We start from the raw sequence: 22,497 nt of genomic DNA, 5'->3' as shown, positions 1-22,497 counted from the left end.
TTTGTTATTTGCAACTTCTGTGTTTTTCTATGATTTTTGGTGTTTTTTCTACAATTTTTATTTTCTGGTTTTGTTTTTCAATTTCTAAAGTTTTGTAGTTTGAAAATGTTTTTATTTTGTTTGCAATTTTTATAATTTTTTATATTTTTTGTAATTTCTATGTTTTTATGTATTTTATATTTGAAAATATTTTTTGAACTTTTTCCTTTTTTCATGGCTAAATATTAAAATGGTAATATATTAACACCATTTAATTTATTTTGTATATATTTTTATTTTTTTATAAAGGTTAAAATGGTAATATATTAACACCCGTTAGTCTATTTAACGTCAAGTTAGTGACATGGTGGGTTTTAGGCATTTTGAAAAGTTGTGGTGAGTATAAGAAATGTTGAAAACTCATTGTGAGTTTTAGACAATTTCCCCCTTTTTTTGTATGATAAGTGAGAAGTAAAGTAGGAATTCAAACCCACCTTATCCACCTTATATGAAAGATGTTGCCCAATTATAGGGGTGAATCAGGTTTTAAAGGATTTTCTCCCAATTAAAACCTTCTAAAACTTTAAATTAGTAATTGTTGCATTTTTTCATTATCAATATATTTTTAGTAATTGTATATTTTTGCTATAAATTTTCAATAACTATTGTTATTTATCAGAGATGAGCTATTGATTTAGCTGAAATTATGAGTGTTCATGAATTGGTTTGGTTCGGTTGTAGGTTGTTTGGCCAACCAAATTGACCTGATCAACTTGGGGAGTTGGTCAGTTGAAACGACTGACCATTTGTGAAAACCAACCCACTTATATTGATTTGGTGAATCGATTCAAAAGTTTCAATAAATAGCATCTTCCTCTATTTTCAAAGAGAAGTGGATCCACTCCTAAAAAGAGTTAAAGTTGTTAGCATCTTAGAACGTGAGAGTGGATAGTAAGACGTGTGGCATCTAATAGAGGCAACATTTAAAAAAAGTAAATACTCTTTGGTTTAGACATGTTTCCACCCACAAACCCACATCCATTTGTAATTGAATCTTACTAAAATACAAAAGATAAATACTCTTATTGTCATTCAAAAAGTAAATACTCAATAATTGAATACTAATTATTATTAAGAATATAAGAAAAATGATCATCATTATTACTAATTAAAAATAATATTAACCTTTAATTAAAAATAATCATCATCAAAACTGTGAAATTCCTGTCCCATCCGATGAAAAATGGTGTAAAAATAAAAATGCATTTAGATTAAACCCCATTTATTGGTGGCTAGCTGCTACTTCTCATTTGGGCAATGGGGAGAGCAGATTAATTGATATCTCATATTGGTAGTTGGTGGGAAGATTTGAAACATAAGACCTAATATAGTTTTTTTCTGGAAAGAAATGTTTGGAAAAAAAACATGGTTTTTTAAAAATGAACCGATGACCAAACCCGTTAGGGGTTCGGTTATCGATTTGAACGGTCTGACTATTCGATACGAATGGTCGGCCGGTTCTGACAGAAAAATAAAAAAATTTTAAAAAATATTAAAAAATTAGAAAATGATCAAAACCGTTCGAACAGTTAACCAGCTGGTTCAACGGTTTTCTGACCAAAATCAACAATTTTGGGGGAAAATCGGTTTTGGAGGAAAATTGACCGATTCCCGATTTTTCCAGTCCAACCGTCTGGTCCGATTCGATTTTTGAAAACTGTGGAAAAAACACAAAGCTCAAACTTGCAATTAATCATGTAGTCATTCAAGTAGTTATTTGTTGAAGTTCATTTGGTAGCTTCTTGAGACTAGCTTAACTAATATTATTTATAGTAGCTAATACTATTTATAGTAATATTATTTTATTTATATAAAAAACAAAAAAGGTAAAAATCAAAATGATACATACTTGTGGTTGCTATATATTTAGTATATGGTCATTCCCTAAACAAAATATAATAACTCTCTTAAATGACTTAAAAATTTGAAAATTTGAAATAGTTCATATTATTGGCCTTGTACATAGTATGAGGGTCATGCATAGTATATATAGTCTTTAGGCAACAGTCCCCTACCATTCAGACACGTGAAAAACTCAATTTTCTGGAAAAAGCATCTGAGAAGTGGGTTGTTCAAATTTTCAAAGATAAAACCAATTCCTCAGCATGTGGTAATGTATAACAGGTGTCACACATTCACCAACAGTTCTTTACAAATACGTGAGAAGTGGGAAGCTCCTATTCTCAATCCATTCCCCAAAAATGTAGAAAATGCAAAAGCGGTGATCTACAAACAATTCTGCCTACAATATTCTATCAATCTCAATTAATCATTAGCCCTCTATGTATCATAACTAAAGAAAACTATCCATATTCTAATCCAATCTCATAACAAAAGGAAAAATTGTAGACAAAGGTGATTGATTTACAGGCACGGACTGGCATAGAGAGAAAACGAAGACGCTTGGAGGCTTATACCACTAAAGAGGGCAATTACCATCACACCACACTGGATATAGTGAAGTTCCATGATCCATGATCAAGACAAAGATCATGGCTACCAGCCCAAGAAAAAAGGGCATAGATAGGGGAAAACAATTTTATTGTCAACGGTGGAGGCAGTGATAGTGGGAGATTCTCAGGAGATTGATGGTTATGATGGGTTTGGCTTGATGTTGTTGCATGAAGCTAATCTCTCTCTCTGTTATAAAAATATGATACCATATTCAATTAAGATTACATTTTTCAAAAAAACACACACACAATATGTGCCATATGCTTCTTATCAATGGTTTGCTTTAGACTTTTGTTCCTATTAAGCACTTCAACTTCTAATAATAATTTAATGTAGTGGAGTTTCATCTTTCATCTTATTCAAACAACTAAGTTTTGTATTTTGATTGTAAGGTGAACCAAGTGGAACCAAGAATTTGACTCTAGTGGAGATTGCTTAGATTGGTTTCCTTATTACATGTTGTTTAAATATTGAAGATTAAAAGAAAAAATGACTATGACAACCCACCATTATAACAACCCATTATAATATGTTAATTAATTATGTTACTAACTTAATAAATAAAAAAAATTAATACTAATTAATGCAAATTTAATAAAAAAATTAAAAATTCATAAAAGATATTAGTTTTAACATTATTTTTTAATAAAAATAATAATTAATAAGTTTTATTTCCAAAAATTAATAAATTTATAATAATTAATATCCATTTAGAAAGTTATTGCAAATATGTCAGACAAATATGAATCAAAATCAATGATTTCATTGGACTCCTTCAACTTTCTGTACTCTTCATTTGGAATTCCCTGCAACACCTTCTTCAGATTGGAATATCCGACACCTCGACCTTGACGTTAAACGCTTCCCACCGTAATACATCGTTGAATGGCAAAGCGTAATTATCCGATATGATGACTAGCACGCACTCGGCGTAGATGGCCTCGACGATTCTTGGGCCAGCAACCTCATTCCCACTCGGGCACAAGCAGAACTTCGACTGGAGCATGAACGTATGATAGTCAACCTCCTTTGGTAGGTATTCATATACTTGGATGTATGGTTTTCAAAATCGATCGGACGGTCAGATCGGAAAAACCGGGAATCGATTAGGTGATCAGTTCCGTTTTTTTTTCAAAATCAAGATTTCTCAAAAACTGTTGATTTTGATCAACAAACCGCTGACTTGGGTGATTAACCGTTTGAATTGTTCAAGCGATTTTGCTCGTTCTTTTATTTATTTATTTTTTTTGTCAGAATGGGATTGGACTACTCAACCCAGTAACTGGACCCCTGACCGGTTTGGTCTCCAGGTTGGTTTTAGAAACCATGCTTGGATGTATGCATCTTGGCTCTTCCACTGTTGGAGGAGTATAGGTGATATGGGTTCATGGAGACCGCCGGCAAAAAATGCAAGATATGGTCTTGAGGTGTCCGTCTGGTTGGGGTGAGAAGAGCTTGGGCGAGATGTTACCGTCGTAGAGGTTAATCTCTAGGAGGCTGACATCCTTCTCAGGGACAAACCCTTCAGAGGCATTGGCATTGCACAAGACCCGAATGGATGTGTTGTAGAGAAAAGGGTTGCCTTTGGAGACACGAGGACCCTGCGTAGACACAAACTATATTAAGCATGGTGTCGCGCAAAACTCACAAAAATTTTAATGGCATCCAAAAAAATGAAAGAAAAATAGAGATAAAGAGAAGTAAATAGAGAGGATACAAAAATTTATGTGGTTTATAGCCTGTCAGGAATAGAAGTCTACTATGAAAACAACAATGGAGAAGAATACAAAGTTGTGTGTTCGAGTGGTACCTTAACTGGCCAAAGTTGCCATGTGGTCGCTTCTATGGCCAACTTCGTCTTTGGGCCATTGAAGTGTTCGTCCAAGCAGCTATGCCACCGAAGACTCTATAAGGAAGCAGAGTCCTATGCGGATAAGGAGATGCATCCCCACCAGGGAAGGCGGAGTCTCTCAAGAACTTTGGTGGGTGGCCTTATCCCGATAACCCTGCAAAGAACCTGTTTGACTACAATACAGACACTTATCTATTTAAAGGCATCTCCCCCTCAAGGTAAAGAACTTTCAATTCCCCTAACAATCTAGCTCCTTAACTACCTTACTTCGGCTCGGTCCAGCTCACCCTCTAAAGTTTGGCCCAACAGACTTCATCCTCCTGCTACTAACTTGAGCATTGGAGTGCCTTTCAGGGGATCATCTCCTTGGGCTTCTAATTCATTTTGTAATTGCAGATCTCTTTGGTGCACGACTTTATCCTTCCACCTCAGTCTCATCTAATTGGCAGGATTTTATTTGCTACATATTTGGTTCATCCCACATCGGACCACACAATATTAATATGCACACACAACCTCACTCGCATAAAACCCTAAACCCCAAATACACTCAAAGTCTCTTGACTTCTTTGACAAGACAATGACCCAAATATTCAAGAGAAAAACCCTCAAAATACATAACTTTTCGTATTCGGTTCGAACCCATAAGCTGAATATGGATCGGGTCATATAACTGTGGGCCGCTCCTAACCTTCCACCACAAACCATTATGAAATTTTCTCAACTTAATACGAAACGGGTTCATGAAGCGGTAGCAATACAAAGAATTCAAGGAACAACCATAACAGCATACCCATGGTTTAGAGAGAGAGAGAGGCTTACCCAATCATGGCAAGAAAGCATGAAGTGATCAACTCCTTGAGTTCTGTTCCAGCAAGGTAATTGGACGAAATTGATCTTAGATAGCCAGAGACAAACCATTGGAGAGGAGAGAGATCATAGCTAAGAGGTTGGTAGATGTAAGCAACCATTTTGGTCACACTAAAGGGCAAGAAGAAAACGTGTGCATGTTGCGCATCTCTTGTCCTGAACCCATTCATCCCAAACTCCATCTCTTGTATGAATCTTCCTTCTTCAATGGTGTAGGTATTCTTGCATGGCCCATCATGGAATAAAGGTGGGTCCCCATCTTTGTACACATAAACCTTGAATCTCTTCTCCATCTCTACGTAGCTCCTGTGATTGACAAACAGAATAGATTATCATGATCGTCTCTCTGAATGTTCTTAATTAGAGGAGAGTTAATTAGCAGTAGTCTTTGTGTTCTATGAGAAAAAAAGAGTTAATGAGTGCTAGAAATTGAGTGCACAGAGCACTCCATGGCTGGTATTGGATTGAAGAATTGATTCTTTTTAGAACACAGAGAGGTGGTGGAGTAGTGGGCCTAATGGGGTCTTGAGGTGGAGACTTACTCATAAAATTCGTGTGCATTACGGTATATATCTCCTCTCGTGATGAAATCGTCATTGATGGCATACGAAATGTTTCTGGTTGAAACGACTTTTCGGATTGTAGCTCTGGCTCGAGCTAGTCCTCCTTCGAGTTGTTCAGCCTTGGTGAGTCTCTTGTTCTTCTTCTGTTACGTTGCCTCAGAATATAAACAAACAGAAAAATGGAAAACAGAATAGAGTAGAGAGAGAAAAGGGGAGTAATTTGCAGGCTTATAACAATGACAGTAGCGGTTTGCAACACTTGGGTAGATGAACCAGTCGAGTTATCAGATAGAACAACCTGGACAGACTTAGAGCTCGCGATGTGGGTCTACAGCTGAACTAGGTCATTGGATTTTGGATTGAAGAAGGTCAAGGAAGGGTTGAGGTGATGAAAAATGGTCATGAAAATTGTTATGAATGAGAGAATCAACAGCAGATGGAAAACCAATGACCACCCACAAGACATTATTCCCATTGTTATGAAGGCCTAGAAGCTCTTCTATTTGGTGTCAGTGATTGGGTTTCTTGTCTTTGGTTCTGTCGAGTTCTTAGAACAGGTTATTGGAAGGAGGTTTGAAGGGAAGGAAGATCAGTTCAGACAAGAATAAAAGAGGAAAACATTTGGAAGGTAGGAACTCAGAAGAAGCTAGTAGGAAAAGAGAAACCAACGAATATGTTTTTATAGTGCTGAAAAGGTTTTTATTTTTGCACCTAGATCTAGGTACCCACCAATTATAGAACATTGGTGGGTACTGTCTGCAATATTCTAGATCTGTGGTATATGATCTTATAAGAATTTAAAAAATAAATGTATGCTCAGAGCACTTTTCATAATAAAAAATTTGCTTGGTTTAAATGGGATGCAGTAAAAACTGGGTGTCAAATCTGATCATGGAAAATGGTAGAGCTTGGAACTTAGAAGCCCTACAAGAACTCTTTCCCCCTCTTGTGGTCTCTGAAATTAAAAAAATTCATTTGCCTCAAGTTTCTCTAAGTAACAAGCTTTGTTGGAGCCTTGATAGAAAAGGAATTTTCTCAGTGAAATCAGCTTATAGGCTTCAGAAAAATGAGTTAGACAGGTCTTTTGTTAGTGCTCTGCCTCATGGTCCTGCGCATAGACCTGTATGGAAAACTCTGTGGCATTTAAGATGTTATTCTGGAAAGCACTCCATAATGGATTACCTGTTCTTGATAATATCTCTAAGAGGATTCAGAATGTTGACAGCAGTTGCCCTCTCTGTGGGCTTGAAAATGAGAGCACAAATCATGCTCTGCTATATTGCGTTGATATTCCAAGATCAGCAGTTTTTTTCTGAAGCTTAAGCTATCTTACTGGGTATCCAATTAGCAAAAAGGGTTGGAGTGAAATCTATTACTTTGAAGTAAGACAATAAAACACTCATCTCTTACTTACAGTCAAGAATCCTGAAATGCATTCAGATATTTGATTTTTGTATGAAGACATTTTTGCATGAAGCATGCTAAGTTTGATAATGTCAATTGGGTCTATGTTAATCGATCAAGAAACAATGGTGCTCGTGTTTTGGCTAGTCCAAAAGCCCAATTAGGTATGTGGGTTCAACACCCCCCAACCTAGTTTTCTCTTTTTGATTGTTTAAGTCAGCTTTTATCCTTTGATGAATCTTGTATGAACTTTAATCTTGGCTCTGAATTAATGGAATGAATTTCTGTTTTACCAAAAAAACTTTAATCTTTAGAGACTGATCATCACATCCTTGAAGACTTACTGTCCTTGGCCTAACGGGTGGGCTTGAGATTCAATTAAGCTGGTTCTGCTGATTTGAAGAAATATTCAGTGGCCGTTTGGGAGGATTTTCATACAGCGGCGTTTGGAAAGCCATGAAGTAAAAAAGTTAAAAAATTGAAAACAGGCTTACATGAAGTATTCAACACTGCTGAATCCACTTAGATGCTCTCCCAAATGGGCCCTCAAAGAGGCTGAAAAGTGCAAAACCCTTTCAACTGACTGACTGATACATGAACTTGGCTCTCCAGATTTTTCACCAAACATAGCTTATAGGCTTCCCATGGGGCCAGTGTTAGAAAGCAAGAAGCTGCTGCACTTCTACATTCATCTAAGCTGGTTCAACTGCTTTGAAATGCTCCAGATAATCTTTATATTATCTAAAGAAGCTGAAGCAGATAGCTCAAAAAATGACTTGACTGCAGCTGATTTGGGCCCTCTAGATTTTTCACCAAATATAGCTTAAAGGCTATCCATGAAGAGCCCATCTTGGAAAGCCAGAAGTTGGTGCGCTTCTGTCCTTTCAAACGGGCACTAAACTGGTTCAGCTGCTTTGAAGCACTTAGATTAATCTATTTAAAGTTCAAATGACTGGGCGGTTAATTTGGAATCTCCAGATTTTTCACGGAACATGGCTAAACATACGGGTGGTGGAAAAAATCTCCACTTAGGGCAAAGGAAATTACTAGAGTGTAGTGATTCCATCATCTCTAATTTGCAATTTGTACATGATTGCATATGTTACCTGGAAAGAAAATGCTTCCAATCTATGGAAATTTTTAAGGAGGTATTCCCTAATATCTATAGTTTCTCAGTTGATGATTTGTCTAGGAATTAAAAGGAAATTGTAGATTCAGCCCCAACCAAGAGGATCACAAATTTTGTTTGGACCACCCCTCCAACATGGGCAATCCTGGGCCCTCCGGAATAGGGGGAGTCTTGAGGGTCGAAAGAGAGATTGTGATGGCTATGTTTTCTGGCCCAATTGGAATAGGAGACTCATTAAGGACTGAGATTTTAAGCAGCTTTGGAAGGAATTCAAAGGCCGGCTAAGGACTTGAACATAAACAAGCTGATCTTAGAAGGAGACTCTGAAACTGTAGTGAATTGGTAAAAAGAAGAAAATTCAAGACTATGGAGCTACAACAATGAAAAGAAGAAATACAACTGGCTGACAAAAGATATGGAAGTCGGATGCGTTTGAATAAAGAGAAGTGCAAACTCCTTTGCAAATGGATGAACCAGACAAGGGGTGAATAGGAGCTCTGTTTTTTGGGCTCAACTGTATTTTGACTTTAGTAGCATTTGTGGGGAGTTAAGTTACTTTATCTCTCCATTTGAATGTTTTTTAACTCTTAATCAATTAATGAAATCTCTGTTATTGTTGAAAGAACTTGAACAAACTTGACGAACAGAGATGAACAGCAGAGATTAAAAGAAGATAACTCCACACTCAACTGATTAACAGTGGAGTCATATTGTATTATATATAGGCATCTGTACACTCAGTTTCATTTGTACACGTAACATTAAGATAATGTACAAAAGTCCTAAACCCACACATGTGCTATTATATCTATAGTTTTGTGACGGATTGGCTGGATAATGTAGGTCATGAGGTTGGTTTTGATGGGCCTTTGAGTTAAGCTAGTTGTTATATTTTATTTGCTTTGATTCTTGGGGGAGGGCTACCCCTGAGAATTATCTTGGTTAACAGTAATTCAGGAAAAAGTGAGAATTTTGAAGTATTTAAAAGAAGAATATCATCATTCTGTTAGGCTACGAGAGGGGTTTATTTATATCATTGAGTGAAGAACATTTGAGAGGTTAAACTACATGGAAAAGTAAAACTTTATAAAGTAATACATAAGAAATACTTCCACTGAACTTTCTGTCAAATCAAACATAGCCTTGAATTTTTTTCTTTCTTGACGATCCCCCCTCCCCTCTTCTTCTCCATACTCAAACCCACACAAGAAGAAGAATTTTATATATATATGAGACAACTGATAATGTGGTGTATATGGATGTCAATGGATCGGGTTTAATACAGTCAATCCAAAGCAGTGCGAACCCAAACCTGCCCTGACTACATAATGATGGGATATCGAACCGATCAACCCAAATACCCAACCTGACCTGTCCCACTTATATATATTATTTAGAGGTGTAAAATGGGTCATGTCGGGTTGGAATGACATGGCCCGTTTGTGGCCCACATAAAATTCGGGCCGTGTTGTGCTGGCCCGTGGGCCGTTCTGGGCTGTGCCGCTCTCCCTAGGGATAATTTGGGGGGTCGGCTTGGTACAACTCACGTCCCAAGCCTGTGCGGGTCCGTGTCGTACCGCGAGCCTGTATCGGGCAGGTTGTAGTCCGTGTTGTGGGCCTGGGCTGAACTGGGCTAGACTATTGTTTTCGTTTTTTGATTTTTTTGACATTTTTTATTTTTTATTTCTTTACTAAGTAAAACTAAAACATTTAACTTTCGTTTTATTTAACTTTCCTTTGGGAATTATTTGAAAAATAAGAAATCTAACAAAGAAATAAAAAAATACTTAACCAAATAAGAAGTCAACGAGATAAAGACTCAAAGTGAATAACAAATTGGAAGAAAATTAGTAATTTTATTTCATTTAAATTTGAATGATACAAAGCATACAATGTTTGGATGAATGAAATATGAAAATTGGAAAATGGAATAAATTAATAAAACATAAAAATACAATACAGTTACAAATTGAAAATAAAAATTATATTATTAAAAATATCAAATAAATTAAATAAAATTAAAACAAAATTTACAATAATTTAAAAAATGCTATACAACTATTGAGTATACAAAAAATATTGACTTCATCATTTTCTCCTATTGTTCTTGACTTTGATCATCTGCTTTAGGTGAAACATCAGGTGTGGTGTCATGCCCTCCTTTGTCTTGTAATCTATCTTCAGCATCTAGCCAATCTTTAAAGCAGATGCACATCTCTATACTTTCATCATTCATATAGATTCTCTTGTCGTCCAACACCCTAGTACCTGCACTAAAACAACACTCCGATAGAATTATAGACACCAGAGGGGTTAGTAGATCACATGCCATGGTGGCAAGAACTGGATATAATTCTTTTGCATGCTCACTCCACTAGACTAGCTGTTCACTTTACCCAAAATGCTCCCAAACTAGTTGTTATATAGCCATTGGAGGGGATTTGTGTCATTCTTTCTCCCCCCAAAACCAAAATACATAAATACCCCTTATATAGCTGTTGATGGGTCGAGCGTGACCCGCTATGGGCCACGTCGTGCTAGCCCGTGGACCTGAAACCCCAGGCCCAGCATGTCTCAAACCATCGTGTTGGGTTTGGCACAATCCACGTGCTGTCGTGTTGTGCCATGCTACGCCGGCCCCAAATTTGGGCAAGGCCATGCCGGGCCACGGGCGACACAACCCAATTTACAACTCTAATATTACTCAATTACTCATATACCAGATCAAGACTATATGTCCACATGTTTCAATGTTGTAATTAGGAATGGCAATTTTCCCAGGGGTGGGTTTTCCTCGAGCTTAAAAGAGGAAGGGGCAAGGATAGGGTTTGCATATAGTTTTAGAACCCAATGATTAATTATAAAATACCTCTAGGTTTAATATTAATTTCTAAAATACCCTTAAAATTTTCTCTAATTCCTAAAACCCTAGTATCTCATTATCCCATTTCTAAAATTACCCCTAAATTTCTATAATTATATTTCTAAAATAGTCATGAAATTTGACATATTTTAGAGAGTTGCCTTGGGGCAGGGAAAAGTGCCCCACCACAAATCTTCCCTACCCTCAGGGACAGGGAAAAAACTGGATAAGGGATTTTGACTATAGGGTGGGAATGGAAAGGGAATGCCCGGTCCAATCCGTTTGCTATTCCTAGGTGTAATGTCAAAGGATTGGGTTTATACTCTATTCAAACACAGCCTGAAACACAATTACAACCAACCTCGCCCTATCCCAATATGATTTATGGGTGTACCAATGTAAATTCAACCCCATTGGTATCTCTAGTTGTGTGAAACTTGGATCGCAAACCAATTCTTAACCTTCATCATTACAAACGCTAACAAATATATAAATTCACCCACCTATCCTAGTTTTTCTTTTATGGTTGTTGGCAAATGCGTACATGGTAATTTTAGATGATGATAATAATAGTAATAATAATGTGTACATATTATTTTAATATTTTTTATGCTTCTCTATATATACAAATGATTCATATTTATCTCAATAATTAGTAATACAATTTTAAAAGGCAAAAACTGTCCTGCATGTTAGAAACTTGAACCAATGATAAAGGAATGCATCATATAAATGAATTTTTATTGTTGTTAAAGCCATTAATGTTAAGTATACATTCTGAAATGAGAACTAATGAAAAGTAAGTAAATTATACAATGTCTTAATTGGTTAAATTTTATATCAAAATACACGATAGTTGGATTCATATTAGAGATGTACCCAAATTTTTCTATAAACGATTTTTTTTTTGTTTTATAATATTTTCATTAGTTGATTGATGCACTAACAGTGGATATATCTATCACATGAATGCACCCATGCCAATGCAAATGTCTCAAAAGGAGGCAATAACTTTGATTTGCGTTGATCCACTTCAATGGTTGATGAGTCCATCTTCATCTTTTCTTGCTGCATTATCCTACTTTCTTTCATGGAATCAATTGTCTTAAAAGATGGTGGAATCAAATAAAATGAAAATTTGTTTAAATTGAAAGGGTATTATAGGTATACAAAAGTTAAACCAAAGGGGATGGGCGTGAAACCTATATCTTTTATATACACTCTTTTTTTTTCTTTTATATATACTAGTAATTAAGCACATGCGTTACACGTGAGAAAATTTTCTTCATATTAATTACTTGAGTTTTAGATATATCATAGTTAAGATATAAATTGAAAATTAACAGAAGTAATAATATGATTACAAATAAACTTAAATGCTTGTAACAAATAACAATTATTGTTATTATTATTATTATTATTATTATTATTATTATTATTATTATTATTATTATTATTATTAAATTTTGTATTCCATTTCAATCATAAATAAAAATAACTTTTATTTTTACATTTATTTTTATTTAAAATGATGAATATATGACATTAGAAATGTTCTCAAATGTTTTCTATAAAATCTGGTGTTCTATCATTTTTTAAATATTTATTATTAAATTATGACATTATGGGTTTTTTGAACAATTGGATCATTGACCCGCCATCTAGATAAGAAAATAGCTTTTCTTTTGGGTTATTTTTAAATTAGGAAAAATTATAGTTAGAGTGGGCTATACATTTAAAATTAGGCTACAGGTTGGTCTTGAAACCGACAAAACTCTGACAAGTGGATCTACATTTCATATTATAGAAACCCCCGCCATGTCATTGGAGGCTTACATGGCTATTGCCAACATGGGACTCTTAATCCATGTTGGACCCAACAAAAATCTTATACCGAAATTGCCCTTTAATGCTAGGTGATTGAAAAATAAAAAAAGGGTTTTTAGTTTCTCTTCCTCTCTCTCTCTCTCTCTCTCTCTCCTCCCACTCTCTCACTTTCATAGTCGTTTCTTTCTGCTCAACGATTGTGTGATTTGAAAATATATAAAAATGGTTTTCAGTTTCGGGATTTACATTCTCTCTATCAGTTTCTCTCATTCTCTCTCTACCTATTGTTCTTCCTCAATCTCTCTCATTCTCTTTCTCGATCAATCTCTCCTTTTCCCTTAATTTCTGTTGTTCTCCCTCAGTTTCTCTCCTGCTCCCTCTCTCATTCTTTTTTTCTTTATTTTCTTACACACTTATATGGTGTTAATCATACCATATAAAAGAACATGAGACCAACTTGGTATGGTTCAAAAATCATTACACCAATTTGATAAAAATTCACAAGAAACTCTTGACTATGAAATTTACACAAACTTGATAGAAATTTATAAATTGATTGTACAAGTGGTTGGTCCCTTTAGTTTTTTAATACTATTTGATTAATATTGTATAAGTTTGTATGAAAAATAAAAATGAACGAGCGAAAGACTGAGGGACAAGGAGATATTGACTAAGAGGCAGAAGATTGAGAGAGATTGAGGGAAAACGAGAGAGAGAGAGAGAGAGAGAGAGAGAGAGAGAGAGAGAGAGAGATTTTGATTTGGCTATAGATCAAAGCTAAGAGAGTGGGAGAGACAAAGGGAGTGGGAGAACGAGAGATGATTGTGAGAGTGAGAGAGAAGGGAGGGAGATCGAGAGATAGAGGGAGCATGAGAGAAACTAAAAACCTATTTTCGATATAGGCTTTTTTGTTGTGTCCAACATAGATTAAGAGTCCCATGTTGGTAATAGTCGGATAAGCCTCCGATGACACGGCGAAGGTTTTTATATTTTGAAATGTAAAGCCAATAGTCAGAGTTTTGTTGGTTTATAGACCAACTTGCAACCTAATTTTAAATGTACAACAGGCTTTAACTATAAATTTCCCTTTAAATTATATATTCCATTTACATTATATAAATAATTTTTACTTATCACACTTAATTTTTGTTTGTCTATGATTTCATTTGACCCAAAAAACTAACCCACCACCCAAAAAGAAAAATAGTTTAATTTCTAGGTTGACATTAAATTTGGTATTACATTTCCATCATTGATAAAATTATTTCTTATCTATAATATTTTTTTTTTGTTCAATATAATGAATGCATAATGTTAGAGATGTACCCATTATTTTATTTTTTATAAATATATAACATTAGATATATGCCCAAAATCTTCTTTATCCTTTTTTTTGTAATTCTTTGAATTTTCTATTTTCTAAAATTTTATTATTTGATTATGACATCTAGGGGTGCTCATGGTTCAGTTCATGAGGTTTTATTGAACCGAACCAACTTGGTTGGTTTCTTAATAACTTGAACCAAAACCGAACTATTTTTTGGTTGTTTTTGTGCAATAACCTTGGACAATGAACAAGCTAAAGCCAGAAGGCCTGTATATTTATGCAAAAAAATAAAATAATACACTATAAATAATATCTATGCAAAAAAATAAAGAAATACCTTAAACAAGCTGAAGGCCTGAAGTCGAACTTGGACAATGAACACTGAAGTGGTGGCCGATTTTCCAGTGTTGGACTAGTTGTTATCGCCTAAACTTGAAGTGAGAGGTGGCGGAGATGATAGGTATCACCGGAGAGGGAGTAGTTGGCGCTTGGGTTTGGTGGTTTGGTCCTTTCTGGTTAGTGGTTGGCATGGAGCGGTGGTGGAGGTGATTGGTATATATACACCGATCAGTTCGGTTAATTGCCGTTTTTTTAAAAGGTTAACCGAAACCGAACCAAAACTTGCAACTTTTTAAGAATAGCGAACCAAAACCGAATTGACCGGTTTGGTTAACCGGATTTTTGGTTTGATTTTTCGGGCTTTTTTGCTCACCCCTAATGACATCATTTCATTTTTAGGTAGATTTTAAAATTGGCATTCAATTTTCATCATTAATAAAAATACTTCTTACATTTTATACTTTTTTGTTTTAATTTTTTATTATTTAATTATAATATTATTTATTAATCCATTTGACCTCAAATGGCCGAATTACTTGCCCACCACAAGGAGGGAAGAAAATGGTTTTGTTTTCAAAATACTTTTCAAAATATTTATTTTTATACTATTAAAATTAATGTTATGGATTTCATTACAAGAATTTAATGATAAAAAAATATATCTTAAATATAGGATTTAATGAGAGAGAATAGGAAAATATTTTTATTTTCAATTAAATTTTACATTCCATTTCCATTATTAATAAAAACATTTCTTATTTATCATACTTATTATTGTTTAATATGTTTGTTAAAAATGTTCCCAAGTTTTTTTATTTCTAGCTTTTTATTTTATCTAATTTTCAATTTCATTATTTAATCGTGGCAACATGGATTGACCCATTTGACCCAAAATGGTTTAATTTCTTACCACTGCCTAGATGAAAACACTATTTTTTCTAGGTAGATTTTAAAAGTATAAGCTTTTATGTTATTGGAATTATTAATTTATTAAGTATGAATTTAATTAATAAAACTTAATGATGAGAACTTGAGAAGAAAAAAAATGACTTCAATATATGATTTAATGAACATGAATGCAAGTTAATAACTTAAATGTTAGATTTAATGAGAGGGGATTGAATGCATTGAATATCTTAAAATTACCTCTTTTTAAATCATTTAATATCAATAACCGCTTCAACTATTTGCCCTCATTTTTATCAATAAATTTAAACATAGAGGGGTAAATTTTGTTCTCAAAAAATTACAGAAATATTTTTGAGGCCATTCGTACTTTTTAAAGTAGTATAGATACTTGTGGCGTGGCATTGCATTGCAGGTGAAAAAGGAGAGAGAATAGTGGCATGTGCATTTGTATGTGTAAGAGGAGATACTGCAGAAAGAAAATAAATGGATCAAAGTATTGTGTAGTTTAATCATTGACTATGTTGTGAAGTGAACAAGAATTGAGTATAGAATCAGAAGTTATGCAAATAACAAGGGTATTTTAGATATACAACTTTAAATCATTGGTTAAAATTGGGACATAAACAAGAAATAAGAATAGAATAAGAAATTATATAAACAATAGAGATATTTTAAAAATAAAAATAAAAGTTTGAAGATACACCTATTAATGAACTAATAAGTTATAAGGATAGGATAGAAAATTACCTAAATAGAAGGGGTATTGTAAATATACGAAAGTCTAAACCAATGGCTAAAATTGAGACAAACAAAAGACAGAATAAAAGTTAAATAAGGAACAAGGGTAGTTTATTTGAGATATATAGAAGTTTGAATGTAGACCTACAAATGAATTAACATATTATAAGGATCATCATCATCCATGCCTTGTCTCAACTATATGGGATTGGCTACGTGAATCCCCTTATGCCATTCTGTTCTATTTAAAATCATATCTATTGTTATTCCTACTCTTCTAGCCCCTTCTACTTGTAACAAATAACTTCTTCTAATTGGAGTTGTTGGTGATTTTCTATGTATGCGGTCAATCATCTTAGTCTATTCTCTCTCATTTTATGACTCCATATTCATAAGAATTTGACAAAAATTTTAGTGTTGGCTGCCAAACTGATGCAATCCTCCTCTTTTGTCCGGGCTTGGGACTGATAGTCTAAGACAAACTCACATTTACAGATAAAATGAAAATTTGTATAAATAGAAATGAAGTATATGAAAGTTGAACCAAAGGGTACGGCCTTGAAATTCTCTTTCATAGAAGAGCATTACAGGTATACAAAAGTCAACTAGTGGCAAAAATTGGAAGGTAAACAAAGGATAGAATAGAAAATTATATAAAAGCAAAGGTATTTTATTTTAGATATATAGAAGTTTAAATATAAACTTATTAATGAATTTGCATATTATAAACATAAAATGGAATTTATAAATATAAAGGATAGTATTATACATATACTAAAGTTGAACCAATGGGAATGGGCGTGAAACTGATCCGGAGACCAAACCGACTAGGGGTCCGATTCTCGGGTCAAATGGTTCGACCATTCGAACTGAACAGTTGGCCCGTTCTGACAAAAAAATAGAAAAATAAAAAATAAAAAAGGTCAAAACCGTTGAACGGTTCAACCGCCTGAGTCAGTGGTTTACTAATCAAATCAACGGTTTTTTGCAAAAATCTGATTTTGGAAAAAACGGAACCAATCACCTAACCAGTTCCCGGTTTTCCGATCCGACCGTCCAGTCCAATCCAGTTTTGAAAACCATGTCCAAAACTGAGATGGGATCCGGAGGTTGCATGCAATTAACAAATTAAACTAAAAATAAGAAAATATCAATTATAAGTAACAAAACGACTTACAAATAACTTTGGTTTAAGTCTGGACCGGATCGAATTGGTCCAGCCTGCTCGTGATCATCGCTAACCCTAATAAAGAGACTACCGCCCTAAGTCTAAACTGCTCAAGAATTCATGGCAAAAGGTTTAACATAAACTGTATGGATTTATTCTAACCTAAATAATAAAGTTACATGACCTGCAAAAGCACCAATTTCAAGTAACGTAATAAACCTAATGGGGATTTCACCTAAGCACACTTAGCCAAAACACTAAGACCACGACCTTAGGTTTGGGTACAGCCCATTTGAGGGACAAAAGCCAGAGTTGGCCACTTGGCTAGCCCAAGCTCAACCTGAGCTAAAGCCGAAAACAAGGTTTGTTATTGGACCTAAGTAGGTATATATGGGGGAATTGGGAGAAGATCCAGACTCGACATAGGGTAAGCTTGATGGACTTCCGTTAGTTGGGATTTTAAGGCTTTACAGTTTTTTTAAGCACAAAAGCTAATCAGCCATTCAACAATCAACAATTCTTGGTTACATCAGATTAAAATTTGGTGGAGTAGACCTAGTGCCTAAGGCTATGTTTGTTTTAGGTGTAAATTCAATTTTATATCGATCAAAAATATAAATCCATTTAGTGACGGAGGGAAATTGGAATGGATTGTTTTTGAATATTTACACTAATCATGTTTGGTTGTCAAAGTATAAATTTTGATGATTTTTTTTGTTGGAATTTGGAATAGACGATGTAAATTCCTAGTCACACACCAATATGCACTTCACAGCAGTCCTATATGATGCAACAATCCTGATCCAACGGTTCCCAAGTTATTTGAATTTGGACTACGACCTTGAATATCTTGAGCTAGTGGCTAATGAGCTTGTCCAAATATAGTTCGAATAGGCTTCTATAACCTGTAGTTTGTAGCTTTAGCCTCCTACAAATTGCTCACCAGTTGATGTGTCAACTAACTTGTAGCTTTAGCCTGCTAACCTATAGCCTATAGCTTGTAGCCTATAGACTCTGGCTCTTTCCTCAATGCTTCTCTTCACAGTTCGCTCTATTACAAATAGGCGTGAGCAAAAAAAACTGAATCAACCGAAATCAAACCGAAAAATTAGTTAATCGAACAGATTGGTATATATGTTTTTATATATTTATGTATATTATATATTATAAATTAATAAATACGTATTATATATAAATATATATTTATAATATAATATTTTATATATATTTTTATAATAAATATTATAAAGTAAAAAAATCGAAAAACCGATGAACCGAATCGGTTAACCGACCCGTTTCAGTTTGGTTCCAGTTACGATTTTTTCAAAACTGATATTACCGGTTCGGTCTAAAAAAAAGGCAACCTAACCGTAAGCACCCCTAACTACAAAGCACCAAATGAGAGAGAGAGAGAGAGAGAGAGAGAGAGTAGTGGAACAAGATCGGAAAAAATGGCTGAGGCGTACAAGATGAGAAGGGAGGACATGAAGGCTGTCAGGCAGAGGCGTCTAAGAGGCTGTTTGGGCAGCAAGCAGGAGGCGTGGCTCATGGTGCACTTTACCCTTCTCTTTGACGACCATGGCTGCCAAGGGATTTATTTTAGTGGCTGCCATCACTTCACCTTGTATGCTAAAAAGAAGCCTGAAGCTTCCGTCGTCGATGTGGCCAAGGTCGCCACGGGAAGGAACCACGAGTATGGTGGAGGTTGAGATGGAGCATATGGAAAAATGGAGAAGAGAGAGAGGAATTTTACTTCGATGGTAGAAATAGATAAATTTTATATTGATAATTTTGATGTATTTTTTATATCAATTATCGGTGTAAAAATATTTCAAAATAGAGTTTTACAGTGATTTACAATTTAAATATACACTCTATCCAAACACTTGCAAAATCGAACCGGGTGTAAAGTTTACCCTGGTTCGATTTTACACCTCAAACAAACATGACCTAATGTAAAATTTGTAAGGGAATCGACCTGAATAGCAATGCGGATCGATGACCATGACAAGACCAACCAAACCCGATTCAATTCGGCCCATTAAATATAAATGCTGAATATTTCAAACAATTAATGAATATTTTAGAAATCAAGAAGCATTCTTGAATAAGAAACAAACATGTTAACATTCTAAAAATAAATCTAGCTAAGCAAGGAAATCAACATGTGACAAAAAAGGGTAAAACCAAAAATAACAATTTATAAGATAATTGTAGAAAGATATTTAGCCACATGTTTTAAATGTGAAAAAGAATATTCTAGAGTAAGAGGGTAAAATAGGAAAAACACAAACTTAAGAAACTTCTGGAATGTACACCTAAAAATTATAAATATGGACCTTGGAACCATTATTGCCCCCACCACCTTCATACCAATCCATTCTCTCTCTCCCTCTCCCTCTCTCTCTCTCTCTCTCTCTCTCACACACACACACACACACACACACACATATTAGCCTTCTTCCATCTTCTCATCTCAGCCATTTACCACTTTGTCTCTCTTCCCATCAGAATCCAATTCCGGTGAACTACAGCGGTCTGATCATCCCTTGCTGGAGGGTATGTAGGCAGCCCCTTTTTTGGGGTTCGACCACTTTCTTATCTCATTTTTTCCCTTTCTCGGTTTATCTAATTCCTCAAACCTCGGAGTACAAACCACTTCGCATTCATGGCTTTTAAAACCTATATTCAAAACCAATATGGAAAATAATTAAACAAACCATCATTTTGTTTGAATGGCAAGTAAATAGTTCAACCATCAATGTCAAATGTGTTAATCAATGTTCTCATAGTTAAATAGTAAAAGATTAAAAATAAATATAAATATTACAAAAATTATAAACAAATTATGAAAAAAATTAGACACATCTCTAATATTATCTATTTATCATATCAGAACACAATAAGCATGCTAAATAAAGGTATTTTTATTCAATGAAAATGAAATGTAATATTTAAAATTGACCAAAAATGAAACCATTTTCCTATTCAAGTGGTGGGTCAATGGTTCCACCTTTTAGATCAAATGGATCAACCCATGATATAATAAATAAATAATAAAAATTTTAAAAAAGATAGAGACAAAAATTATTAAAAACATAGTAATTTTGTAAAAAAGCATTTGGGTGCATCTCTAATATTATGTATTCATCATATAAAACAAAAGTAACTATCATAGATAAGAGTTATTTTTATTAATGATAGAAATAAAATTAAAAAGTAAACTAACATAAAAAGAAAACTATTTTTGCATATAATTGATGGTCAATGGTCCATAGGGAGGCAAATTAGGTGGGCTTAACTTGAGCTCGAATTTACCCAACTCGTAATTTTAGATAGTCTAGCTTTGATTTTTTGTCCTCGACTTGGGCCTAGGCTTAGGCTCAAAAGTTCAAGTGTTTTTATTTTTTAGGTTTGTTCCAAGCCTAGTCCTTGGGTAGCTAAAGTCAGGCTTGATTATATACATGCAATCATAGATACATATATAGCACACATTTGTATACATGCATGTACTTGCAAGTACATGCAATACACATACATTTTTATGTCAAATTTTGTCATTGGGCTAATTGACAAATCCAAGTCCAAGACTAACCCAAGTGTAGGGGTGCAAATGGATCAGATCATGATCCGATCTGATCCTATTTGGTCGAATTTGGATCACCCTAGTTTGGATCGGGTTTGGGTTGCCCCTATCCGATTCGATATACATGCTATACATTTATTTATATAAATATTTTTAATACATATATATGTTATTTATTTAATTATAAATATATTATTTATATTATATTTTTTGTAAATTTGTTATATTATTTATTTTTTATAAATTTGTTATCTTTTAATAATTTATTAATTTTTAAAGAAAACAAATTAGATGGATCAGATCCGAATATCCAACTTCCCGATCGGTTTCGAATTCAAATCCATGTCTATCAGATTCGATTGGATTTGCAATTAATAGTATTGGATTAGATTCGGATATACCCTTATTTGAATCCGATCCGATCCACTTGCATCCCTACCCATGTGCATCAAATTTTAATGCAAGTTGGACCTAAGTTAGACAAATTAGGCTTAACTTTGATTTAAATCCTTAGGTCCAATGCATAGGGTTGGATTTGGGTTAAGATTAAATTCACCTATTTGACTTGTATCATTTAATTATGTAAATGGAATAAAAAATTTAAAGTTGCCCAAAAATGATATTGCTTTTTTTCCAAATCAAGTAGGCTAGAACATGATGTCATAATCATATAATAAAAATTCAAAAAAAAAATTAAAATTTAAAAAGCACAAAAAATTGTCTATAGAATTTGTGCATATCTCTAATATTATATTTCCATCATATTAAACAAAAATACATATGATAAATATATTTTTATTAATAATAAAAATGAAATATAAAATCTAAATCCACCAACACATCAATTTATCATTTTTAAATAGTTCTAATAAGGATATTGAAATTATTAATGTTATCTGAAATTGTTACATGCAATGCACATGCATATTTACTAGTTGCCTAAAAAAATTTGAACATCAATCATAAAAAACATTTTACATTCAGAAATGTATATATATATATATATATATATATATATATATATATATATATATATATTTCTTTTAAATTATTATTCATTACCCAAATATCTTAAAAAATTCAGATCCCATGAATGAAATAAAGGTTGTTTACATCATCATCACCATCGCGTGTAGAAACCGATGGTACTCATTCAAAGAGTCCATTTGTGGTTTGTAGTCGGAATTGAAATTGAAATTCTTCGGAATCAAAATTGGAATGGGCTATTCCTATAGTCTGTTTGGTTCAGATAGGAATGAGAATGAAAATTGGAATCAACAAGAATGAGATTTTATTCCCAAGGGAGAGGCAGGGAATGGCCATTCTCTCGAAATAGCCCATTCCAATTCTGATTCCAGACCCTTATTCCTGCGAACCAAATAGGGCCTAAGATGAAAATGCCATATTAAGATGTTTCACCATATCTAAA

General features: G+C 34.0%; 1 pseudogene; it reads right to left on the bottom strand.

Moving 5' to 3' along the window:
• Positions 1 to 3,203: 3,203 nt before the first annotated feature.
• LOC104593657 (putative glycosyltransferase At5g25310) lies at positions 3,204 to 12,248 on the bottom strand (annotated as a pseudogene).
• Between the last annotated feature and the right edge of the window lie 10,249 nt (positions 12,249 to 22,497).

The sequence above is a fragment of the Nelumbo nucifera genome, chromosome 7 (assembly GCF_055504915.1).
Source record: "Nelumbo nucifera cultivar China Antique chromosome 7, China Antique-T2T, whole genome shotgun sequence".
In the NCBI taxonomy this organism is placed as follows: domain Eukaryota; kingdom Viridiplantae; phylum Streptophyta; class Magnoliopsida; order Proteales; family Nelumbonaceae; genus Nelumbo; species Nelumbo nucifera.
This window is presented reverse-complemented; position numbering and strand designations above follow the sequence as displayed.